The sequence below is a fragment of the Neomonachus schauinslandi genome, chromosome 16 (genome assembly GCF_002201575.2).
Source record: "Neomonachus schauinslandi chromosome 16, ASM220157v2, whole genome shotgun sequence".
Taxonomy (NCBI): Eukaryota; Metazoa; Chordata; class Mammalia; order Carnivora; family Phocidae; genus Neomonachus; species Neomonachus schauinslandi.
In genome coordinates, this window is record NC_058418.1 from 48,026,563 (window position 1) to 48,039,441 (window position 12,879).

The window sequence follows — 12,879 nt, forward strand, 5'->3', positions numbered from 1 at the left end:
CACAGCAAGAGAGGGAACACAAGCAGGGGGAGTGGGAGAGGGAGAAGCAGACTCTCCGCCGAGCAGGGAGCCCGATGCGGGACCCGATCCCAGGACCCTGGGATCATGACCTGAGCCGAAGGCAGACGCTTAACGACCAAGCCACCCAGGCGCCCCAAACTGAGGGTTTCTGAAGGGAAGGGAGGTGGGGGGATGGGGTAACTGGGTGTTGGGCATTGGGGAGGGTATGTATTTTAATGAGCACTGGGTATTATATAAGACTGATGAATCACAGACCTGTACCCCTGAAACAAATAATACATTATATGTTATTTGAAAAAAATTTTTAAGAAGTGGCTTTGTTTTGGACAAATCTACAGTTCTATGAAAATAACTAACTTCTCTTATGTTAACATGTCCTTTGTGTGTAGCGATATGTAGTTCAAAAATTGCTTCAGATTTGCGCTCATTTGCATGTCATACGGTAAATAAGGAATGTGTACATTATTCCTCCTTTACCGATAAGTAAATACAGAGTTTAAAAAAAAAAATCCAGACTTGCTAACATTCACACAGTTAGCTATTGACAAAGCTGGGATTAAAACCTGTGTTATCTGGTTTCCTTCTGTGCAATTTCCACAAGCAATTTCCTAGATAATACAAAGTGAAGAGTATTATTTTTTTTATCATGACCCGAAATTTATTTGATCTCATTAAATAAATAGCTGTACTGAGCACAGCACTCGAGGCTGTTCAAGTGGTGCCCTTAGTTACCTGTGTGTCTACAACTGTTGGAGGTTCCTTTTGTGTACCTGCCCATGGGGCATCTGACAGTGATTCGTTTGTGGATTCTTCAAATATACTCCCGACATGAAAGACGAGGGATTCTTTTTATAAGTCACTCTTTATGAATTAGTAAATTTTTAATTGTTCTCAATTGGTGGCAAATACTTCAGCAACTTGAATAGTGTTCTTGCTGTTTCCGGATCTTACTGAGGAACAGACTGACTTGTTACAGAGTTAAAGCCTGCACTTTTCTCTTACTGCTTCCTTTTGCTGATCATACTTGGGGCTTTGGAATTAACTGTTTGAAGGGCCTGGACCATAACACATCACTTATCCACAGTAGAAGGATTGAACCATGAATATGGCGGTGGGGGTGGGGGAGGCATTTATTAAGTCAATAGAGGTAGGAGCCAGAACTCTAAGAAGGACAATCCTTGAAATCTGGGCTAATTTTATTTTTTAATGTTTCCATCAGGTAATGCTATACTCTTTGGCAATTTACTTTACCTCTCTGTACTTACATTTCTTTATTAGATACATGGAGGGAATTACTACACAATATTTAATAATGCGTAAATAACATGTTCAATTTTATTTTAATTTCTATGGAATAGATATCATATGATCTTAAGAGAATTCTATGATTAATATCTTCTCTAAGGCAATGTCAAAAGGAACTTTTTAGGTGATCCCACGAGTGGCCATTCTCTGTGGGATAAGAACAAAACCAAACACTTCTAGTACCAATTTCTCTGGAGTAGATAGTATATTGAAATAATAAAATTTTCTGCAAGAACACGAGTTAGGATTCAAGGTCAAATAGGCCATTTATTAGAAAATTGGACTCCCAAGTTTAAATAAAAACAAGGTTTCATTTTAAACGTACTTAAAGAATATGGGCAAAATATATTAGACCAGAATTCAAAGAGCTTGACATGACTTGCACTCCCAGGAATGATGTAATGGGACACCGCAGGCAAGTATGCCTATGCCCCCCTCCCCCTGCAAATCCTAATAAAAAATATTTTGAAGATATCAGAGAGCTGTGGAGGCACAGGAGGTTAGTTGAACCACAATTTATGGGAGGAGAGAACATACCAGAGGTGAGGTAGTGATCTCTGCCTTTTTTCCCCCTTAAATTTGTGAGAGAAGTATTTCCTGATTCTGAGTGTGACCTGAGAGCTTGCACAGACAGAGATGCTATCCTGGGGAAAAGAGTAACCAGCAAAGCTTTTCCTGGTCACGCAGGGCCAATATCACAATACAACAGCAGGGATTTTTCTTTTCCTTTTCCTTTTTTTTTTCATGGAAATTTTGAGCTGGTTTTGATATGTAATGGAAGCTAGGGATCTTGGTTAAAATATTTTCAGAGGTAGAGTGAAATGTCCTGCAATCTTGAGGTGCATAGGGAATAAAGATCCAATCTGGGAGAAAACACAGAGCTGGTCTTTCCAGCAATATTTTTTAGGGCCGATTTTGAAACTCTTAGAGGTAGCAGGTTAAGAGGCCTGGGTTGGAAACTCTGAAGGCAGAGAAAGTTCTCTTACCAAGCTTTTCAGGCCTAAGGACACAGGCCCACCATGCTCTCTATGGATGGTTATCAGTCTGCTGAGCATTCTGATTCCTAGAGAAAGGACTTCTTTCACTATAACATAATTCGACTCCAAGAATACCTGAAAATATTGAACTTCATGTGCATAGTGAGACTTCTGCCTACTTTATTTCATTCGTTTGTCCTTCTAACCTGGTAGTTGTGGGGCTAATTCTGATTTTATACATAAGGACCCTGGGGTTCAGTGGTCAGAATGAGAGCCGGCCTGGAACCCAGGTGTTCTGACTGCTCATCCTATGCCCACGTACTATATTAATATAGGCACCTACTTCGACTGGTCGCTCAGGAACTCTGAAGCTACTTTAAACTTCATTGTACGAATGGACCACGTTCGAGTCATTTGTATTTGCAAAGACTGGTCTTTCACTGGCACTTACAACAAAGCAACTGCTCAGAGTCTCTGGAATCAATATCATTCTCCCCTGGAACTTGGATTACAGAAACTGGTAGTGAAGAGGAGAAGGTGTAGAGCGTGTGGGCATGAATTTTGGTTTCAGGATACAAATTAGAGCTAGGGTTTCACAGTGAATTATTTGTATTTCTGTCACCTGAGGAGCTCCAGAGGGCAACTGGGTTAATTTGCCTACTGTAATTTACCAAGCTATTCTAGGCTTTTATTTTCTAATAAACCGTGGAGAGTTCTTAATTGGTAATTAGAAAATGATTATACCTTGTCTGTAAAAACCACATTTCTATGACTATATTGATGTGATTATGCAATTACATTTCAAATTACCTTAAACAATGTTTAACACAGGAATTCTAATTCGGTTCTGATTCATGGTAATGTGGGTGTGGCCAGAAGTGGGGACATCCTCGAGTGTGAGCACACCTTCCTGGTTTTGAAGTGGGTTCTCAACTCACTCACACTCACAACACTCACAAGGAGTGTTCCTTGTAATACATGGGGGGGCAGCAGCGAGGGTTTAATTTCATCATTCTGTCTTAATTTTGTACATAATTCCTTTTTAATTATGACTTAAGCCAAGATCTTTAATTTTTTATGGAAACCAAGTGGCTTTTATATTTCAATATTATGATTATTTTTTTACTTGATAAGAATATACTGTAGTTAATCAAATACCTGTAACATACATTTGCAATGATCAGACCAAGAAGGAGAATTTAATCATCATCATCATCATCATCATCATCATAATGCATTGATTATTCCAAAATGTAGCAATTCACACAAATACAGCTCAGGATTGTTGATGAAGAGTAGGGATTTGGTAGACTCTGAACAGTGATACATTTGAGAATCAAAGAGGCTAACAACCCAGACGGGGACATTAGGACTGCAAGTTTAAATTTCTGTCGCCTGGGTTAAACCTGCGTATGTGGTAACCCTAATTATGTTTCTGTCTATGCATGTGTGATATTCGACTCTTGTGCTGCATAGACCGACTTGTACCTCAGTGAAAAAAGCAACACGTACACCTTGCTGTGTATGCATTCACTGGATACTAACATGCCTACTCTGTATCAGGCACACTCAGAGATGGCTACATGGAGCCTGAAAAAATTCAGCTCCAGGGATGGCGGAAACATTTGTGAATATGGTAAATCCTGAAGCAGATTAGAACCACTGAGGCAGAGGAGTGTGGAGTGGGTACCATCAGAGGCTGTGTTTCTCCAGCTAACCTGACTCTTTGACACTGATGTTTAAAACTGGTATAAACATCCAAAACTGGTATTTGAATTAGTTTCTTGTTAACATGGTATGGGGCATATCAGGAAATTCTTTTAGTTTTTAAAAGGACAGGAATACTTTTTCTGGACCAAACATGTATAGATTCATTTAAAGCTTCACTGTCTTCTTCTTCATCATCATCATCTTCTTCTTTTTTTTCAAGATTTTATTTACTGGGACACCCGGGTGGCTCGGTCGTTAAGCGTCTGCCTTCGGCTCAGCTCATGATCCCAGGGTCCTGGGATCGAGCCCCGCGTCGGGCTCCCTGCTCAGCCGGGAGTCTGCTTCTCCCTCCCTGCTGCCACTCCCCCTGCTTTGTGCTGTCTCTCTCTCTCTCAAATAAATAAACATATTTTACTCAAAAATATTTTATTTATTTATTTGGTGGGGGGGGGGAGAGCAGAGGGATAAGCAGACTCTGTGCTCAGCCCCACAAAAGGCCGATCTCATGACCTCGATATCATGACCTGAGCCAAAACCAAGGGTCAGACGTTTAACCGACTGAGCCACCCAGGCGCCCCTGCCCTGTCTTCTGTTGTAGCTGTATGTGGCTATTTAAATTTAAGTTAGTTAAAATTAAAAAAAAGAAGTTCAGCTCCTTAGATGTACAAACCGCATTTCAAATGCTCAGTAGCTGCACGTGGCTGATGGAAGCCATACTGAACAACACAATGTAGAACAGTGCTATCATCTTAGAAATTTCTGTAAGATAGCAATGACATGAACACATTACACACCTCTAAATACGCGTAGTGATTTCCTTTCCCCTTCAATATCAGAATGTTTATTTATTTATTTTTTAAGATTTTATTTATTTGAGAGAGAGTGAGAGATAGAGAGAGCAAGAGCGGGGGCTGGGGAGAGAGAGCAGCAACCTCCCCGCTGAGCAGGGAGCCCAATGTGGGGCTGGATCCCAGGACCCTGGATTCATGATCCGAGCAGAAGGCAGACGCTTAACTGACCCACTCAGGTGCCCCCAATATCAGAATATTTAGACCATCACGCATTCTGCCAAAATGTGAAATGTTCTCATTCACTCACTTATGCATTCAGCACATATTTACAAAGTACCTAGTCTCTGGCAGGCACAGGATTGAATAGGATAGAGGACACGTATTATTCTTATTTGATTCTAACAGTGTAAGTATTGTAGGTATTGAAAATATACTTCCTTTTACATGACTGAGCCTTCTAATTGGGAAGCAAATTCATTTGTATGGAGCTTCCTAACGTGGCAAAGTTTGGAAGTTACAAATACAGTTTAAAATATGGGTGAGGAAAGTAAAATACAAGAGTATACTTGTCAGTGACGTCAGAGCACTTCTATCAGCTTATTGCAGACTTTCTTCCTTCACTTTCTGAAAAACTGTAACTTAAGTAACATCAAAACTCAAGGAGATGATTGGAGGTTATAAGAAAGTGTAACTGGACTAACTTTCAAATGAGGTAAGTAGGCAGATTCAGAATATTTGAACAACACAACAATTAAGAGATTGTAAGCAATGGGGCACCTGGGTGGCTCAGTGGGTTAAACGTCTGACTCTTGATTTCGGCTCAGGTCATGATCTCGGGGGTGTGAGATCGAGCCCTCCTGTCGGGCTCTGTGCTGGGTGTGGAGCCTGCTTAAGATTCTCCTTCTCCCTCTGCCCTCCCCCCACCCCTTCCCTCCCTTTATAAAAAAGAAAAAGAAAAAAAAAAAGATTATAAGTAATACAAGATAACATTTGCAAAGACAGCGAATTATGGTTTATGTGGACTTTTGAAATTAGTGACAAAAAAATACAACCACATACAATTACCCTTTCAGACTCTTATTTCAACTTTTATATTCAATGTATTGAAAAGGCAGAACAAAAGTTGACTGTATTTGAAGAGATAGTTGGTTTGATCATGCAGTGAGAAGAGATTATGGTCCTAAAATAGCCTGCGGTATGGAGGATTTACCTAGGATTTAAGGGCATTAGTTTGTAAAGCTGGGGTTAAACAGTAGAATGAGTTACTTAGGGAAGGTTAACCTACTTCCTGTTTCTCAAGGGCATTTTGCCGAGAAGTAAGAGTGGAATTGGACTGAGGGTTGTTTGTAAGATGGCATAGGAAGGGACTAGGGTTCGGTATGCCTGCTGTTTCCCCCCACCTTCCATGTGAGATCAATATATCTTTGACTTGAAAACAATTGCCATCTCTTCTCAAAGCCAAGTTATCCACACTACCAATTTCCCATGGATTGTCAGGCTGGTTTCCCGAGACCCTGTCTTCTGTGAGTAGCCCTGCTTCTCCCTCCCTGCTGAGGTTAGCAGGGACTTCCATGTCATTAAATGCAATGAGACTTCTTTAGTCTATACCCCTTCTATCTTCAGGGACCATCTGTGACAACTTTCTCATCCCTCCAGCAATCTCTCCTGATGGCACCCTTGGCACCATACCAGTGTGACAATATCCCATCTTGTTCTAGCTTCACAACCACCATCCTGACTGGAGCCACCACAATAACCTTGGATTACTGCCTCCTCTCTGCCTCCTCCAGTTATCACTCTTGCTATAAATGACAAACTTATAATGTAAATTAGAGCATATCATTGCCAACTCAAAACTTTTGATGACCTGCCATTGTGTTTAGGACAAGATCGAAATCCCATAAACTGACTTATGAGCCCTGCATCATCTGGCCTCTCTCTAACTCTCCAGCCTCAGCTTATGAGTTGTCATTCATTCATTTTATTCTTTTGCTTATTAATTCTTTCACTCATTTAGCAATTATGTGTTGAGCACTGTCCTGAGAAGAACACAGGCTAAAATTATTGCTTTCTTGGAGTTCATATTCTTTTTTTTTTTTTAAAGATTATTTATTTATTTATTTGACAGAGAGAGACATAGCGAGAGCAGGAACACAAGCAGGGGGAGTGGGAGAGGGAGAAGCAGGCTTCCCGCTGAGCAGGGAGCCCGATGCGAGGCTCTATCCCAGGACCCTGGGATCATGACCTGAGCCGAAGGCAGACGCTTAACGACTGAGCCACCCAGGCGCCCTGGAGTTCATATTCTATCAGTTTCTATCAGTACCCAAGCGTGATCTGTCGATGGGATACTAATAATAAACAGGTTGAAAAAAGAAAATTATAATGCATTAAATGATGATAAGGGCAAAAGAGAAAAATAAAGCAGGGAAGGATGTGTGCAGAGAAGGTTGAAAATACAGAGAGGTCAGTGAAGGAAGTTTTCACTGAGACTTAATAGAAGAGAGGAAAAAACTGTGCAGGTGTCTGGGTGAAGAAAATCCAGGGTATAGGGAAGAACAAGGCAACATCCTCAGTGCACCTGGAATATTGTAGAAACAACAGGGAGGTCAGTATGAGTACCGCGGATTACACAGATGAAGAGGTCATACTGAGAAATGAGACAGAGGGAGAGGGCCAGATCATGTAGAAGGTTGTAGGCCATTGTAAGGACCTTGGTTTTATTTGCAATGAGATGAGAAGCCATTAGAGAGTTTTGAGCAGGGAAGTGAAGTTTCTTTCTTAACACATTAATTCTTTACATTGATTGGGCACCCTTTGTCAGGTACTGGGCCAGGTTCCAGACTCTGTGCTTGGCTTTTTACTAAATTGAGGTATTTTCACATGAAGATTGTTTATAAGATTGACTTCTTCATGTAGATTAAAGCCTTTTGAAATTTAAGCAGCCTTTGATTTCTGGTAAGAGAATAAGTATTCTTTTATTCTTGTGATAATTGTTCACACTGCGAACATCCCATGGGAAGGAAAAATTATGTAAATGGGAGCCCAACTAATAAAGGACATTTTGATTCGTCCAAGTGACTACACAGTGGAATTGTGAATTATCATAGGTTGTGAATCATGTTAATTGATTAATGTTACAAACCTCCGGTTATTGTTAAACATACGTTGAAAACATGGAGGATTGGAGATTAAAAATGGCCTCTATTGTATCTTTGCATTTGGGTACCTCAGAGAGTTGGGGTTTTTTAAAACATCTTTTGCCTCATAAAAACTGGAAACAAATTTCACTTGATCAGAGAGGTGACTATTCTCTCTCTCTCTCTCTCTTTTTTTTCAGGATTTTATTTATTTATTAGAGAGGGATAGAGAGAGAACACACAGGAGCAAGGGGAGGGGCTGAGGGAGAAGCAGACCCCCTGCTGAGCAGGAAGCCTGACACAGGGCTTGATTCCAGGACCCTATCCCAGGACCCGGGATCATAACCTGAGCCGGAGTCAGACGTTTAGCCAACTGAGCCATCCAGGTGCTCCAAGAGGTGACTATTCTCAATACCGGCTTCCCTTCAGCTGGATCTTCAGGTTTACTATATTTTTGAAGTTTGGCATGTTAAGCCCTGTCACTCTCTGAAGTCCTCTCACATAACATTTAACCTCTACTACTTTTATAATTATTTTTGCTCTTTTGAGTCTACTGTAGACCATTTCTAAATATGTTGTGAGAATAACGTCCGCTTCTTTTCTCTTAGAATGTGATCACATTGGTTTATTGTAGGAATTCCGACGCACAAGTGATGGTTGTTCTAGGAAATGGGGAAGAGAGGAAGAGAAGTTACCAAAGCAAGTGTGCAATGTCCTCCCTAAGACTCGCAAAAAGACCTAGGTCTTCAGATTGTATATGTGCAGCAAGTTCCCAACAATACGAAGAGAAAAAAAACTTTCACTTTTAAGCATTTGGTGGATTAAATAGAAACTCACACAAAAGTTTCTAGGGAGGGAAAAAAATGATCACTTCAAGGAGGGGAGGGAATTACAATGGTATCACAAATCTCAACCACAGAAATAAGATGGTACAGAACGACTGAGCAGTGCTGTTACAGTTCTGAAGAAATGATTTTCAACCTTCAGTTCTTTAATCAAATAAGCAAAATGTCTTATAGACTAGAGACAATGTGAAGACACGTAATTACTTAGAAAAATGAATGCACTGTGTGCTTAGCCTCAGGAATTCACTTGAGACTATGATACAATAAAAATAAAGGAATGACACGTGGTAAAGTGCTATATGAAATAGCTTGCCTTCTATTTTGTATTTTCTAGTATTTTAAGGTCTATATTTTATTTTACATTCTTTTCCTGTCAGTTTCTTTAATACGTATTTAAAAAATTACCATGGTTAAGAATGGTATCTTGACTTCCTCACGGTGTACTGCAAGTTAAGTGGGATGTATGGGTACGGAGGGGGGGAGGGAATTTACCCAAGCTCAAGAGCATATCATGACCTCTAAAAACGTATCAATCATTAAAGAAAGTGTAACTCATTCCACTGACAGTGGAGGGACTCCTATAGGAACTTTTCACATGAAATGCCTCTCCAAAGGGAAAATGAGACCAGCTTCATTCAAAACCAATGAGAGAAGAACACAGAAATTGGGAATCAACACATTTCAGTGGAGAAGAATTACCAGCAAAACAGAATAAACTGTACATAACACCCCAAAATAACATATGGAGAATTTAAAGGGAAACCCCCCTAAAATCAGATATTCAAAAACTAAGAACAAAAATGAAGAAAAACCAGGAAAAAATATCACCAGACTTGGCTGAGTTCAGGATAGAAGTTGAAATTAGGTATGTCAGAAAAAAGATACTTCAGAAATGGCTAATAAATTAAAATGGTGCCAAGGGAGAATAGATTTGAATGAAAATTTAATAAAAGGAATTGAAGAAAGAACAACAAACAAGATAATTAAAATTAAGTAAAGGAAGAAGTAAACTGTCAGAGAAGAGAACAGTTGAAAGATATTTCTTTTCTTTTTTAAAAGATTTTGTTTATTTATTTGACAGAGAGAGTGAGAGAGAGAGCACAAGCAGGGGGAACAGTAGAGGGAGAAGGAGAAGCAGGCCTCCCAGCGAGCAGGGAGCCAGATGTGGGGCTCAATCCCAGGACCCCGGGATCATGACCTGAGCCGAAGGCAGATGCCCAACCATCTGAGCCAGCCAGGCTCCCCGAAATGAAAGATATTTCTTATCTATTTTTTCTCTCTATCTATGAACCAATCATCTACCTTCCTACCATTTATCTGTCTGTATATCAATACATTATTATTTTTGAACCATTTGGAGGTATGTTGCATGCACCAGGCCCTTACCCCTTAGTACTTCTGTATTAATATTATTATTATTAATAATATTACATAACTATATGTTATATCACATAATATGAACAGGATATTTACTTGCATAACAACAGTACAGTTATCAAATTCAGGGAATTTAACATCAAATAATACTGTTGTTTATTCTATAGGTCATATTCCAAGTACATCAGTTGCTTCAATAACATCCTCCTTAACTGTATTTTTACAGTAAAGGATCCAGTTCCGGACCCACACTGAATCTTGTTCTCATGTCTCTAGTCTCCTTGAATCAGAACGAGTTCTGGGGCACCTGGGTGGCTCAGTCAATTAAGTGTGCGACTCTTGGTTTCCGCTCAGGTCATGATCTCTGGGTTGTGGGTTGTGGGTTGTGGGTTGTGGGTTGTGGGATAGAGCGCTGAGTTGGGCTCTGCACTCAGCGCAGAGTCTGCTTGAGATCCTCTCCCTTTCACTCTCCCTCCCCCTCTGCCTCTCTCTGTGCCCCCTCTACCACTCTCCCCACTCACACGGATGGCATGCTCTCTCTCTCAAATAAATAAAATTTATATATAAAAAAGGAAGAGTTCCTTAGCCTTCTTTGGTCTCTCGTGAAAAAACACAGGCCAGATATTTTACAGAATGTCCCTCACTTCGGGTTTCTTTGATGTTTCCTCATTAGTCAATCATGGTTATGCATTTTGGATACATGCCGTGATGTGTCCTTCTGAAGCAATTATGTCTGGGAGCCCATATGACCCTTTCTGTTGATGTTTTGTCTCTTTTCGTGAATTTTGATTACTTGGCTAAGTTGTTATCTATCTTCACCATTATGAGTTTACTTTATTTTGTAATTTGCTAAAAGTTATGGGAAGATACTCAAAGGCTGTGTAAATAGCCTTCTTTTCCTCAAAGTTTTCCCCAGTTTAAATTTAACATCCATTCATGATGCTTGTTTGGAAATGTTCCAGGCTCTTCTGGTGGCTACCCCATGGTTGCCCCAGTGAGCCCTGTTTTCCTTTGAGAGGGCAATGGCATTTAGAAAGCGAGGCTTGGGATCTAGTTCTCCTGGGGTGTCACTGGCTGTGGGCCCCTTAGTAGAAACTACTGAAACCATATTTTTCTTACTTCAAATTCCAGTCCTATCGTTCAAGGTTATTCTTTGGCTTTCCTCGTTCATTGTTTCTCACTTCTTCTGTCGGGAGAAACCTGACTCACATATCTATGTATTTACTCATTGTTTAATCCTACAATACACACAAACCAGTTTTAATTTATTAATAGTGTCAAAGAGTTTTCCAGCGTGGTTGTGCCAATTAACACTCCCAGGCAGCGCATGGTATTTCCAAGTGTTCACAGCCTCGCCGACACTTTAGGGATGTCTGTATTTTTCATATTGTTTATTTTTAGCCATTCCAGTCTATGTACATTGGTGTCTCATTGTTTTAATTGTTTTAATTTTCATTTGTATGTTCTTGATGACTGATGAGGTTTTAACCTATTCGTTTGTTTACCTGCCATTTGGATATCTTTTTTGGGGGTGGTGGTTAAAATGTATGTTCCTTTTTTCTATAGCATTGTCTGTCTTTCTGTATAGTTTCTAGATGCACACACTCACATTTTAACATTGCAGATAAGAGTAATTTGTGGTATTTATTTTTGGGGACGGTCTTCTCTCCTTTTCTTTGCTGCCCTGAGCTCATTAATATTTTCTCCTTTATGTTACTTTAAGAGTTTATTATTTTGCCTTTACTATTTACATCTTCACAACCTCTAGAATGCTTTTGTGTATTGTATGGGGAAGGGTCAAGAATGATTTTTTTTCCCCGTTGAAATTTTGCTGAAAGGACCATTATTTTTGGCACTTCCCTGGAGTGTCCCCTTTTATTATTTATTTATTATTATTATTATTATTATTTTTAAGTGGGCTCCATGGGGGAGCTTGAACTCATGACCCCGAGATCAAGACCTGAGCTGAAATCAAGAGTTGGATGCTTAACCGAAGGAACCATGGAAGTGCCCCTGAGTGTCCCCTTTGTAAAAATGCACATGGACATATTTGTATAGCTGTGCTTTTGAACTCTATTCTGTTTAATTGGAACTCAAAATTGTCTTAGGTTGTGACCTTTTAAATATACATATACATTTTAACAGCAGTTTTTCAATTTCCACACGATAAAAATACAGCTGGGCTTTTCATTTGGGTTGTATTGAATGCATATATCAGTTTAGAAGGAGTTATCTCTACAATGTGTGTCTTGCAAATCATGGACATTTGTCTTCTGTTTAGATCTTTTCTATTTTCTCTTAATATTGTATTTAGTTTTCCGTGACAAAGTATTGTACATATTCTGTGAGGGTAATCCCTAATTATTCTTTATGCTTTTATAAGGATCATTTAAAAAACTAATTTTCTACTTCTTTCTGGTAGATAACAATGAAACTTTTTCATCCTGACTTTATTGAGCAATTTTGCTCGATTCACTTTAATAGTGTTTCTGTGGGATATTTTTGGATATGTCACATAAATAACTGTGTTGTCTATGACTAATCACAGGTATATTTACTTTTGTATTCCTTATGCTTTGGTAGTTCTTTTACTTACATCGGTGCACAGCTAAAGATCTAAAATGCGGTGTTGGATAGACGTGATGATAGATGGTACTTTGTCATATTCCTGATCTTAGGAAGTAAGGCTTCCATATTTTACCATTAAGTGTTTACC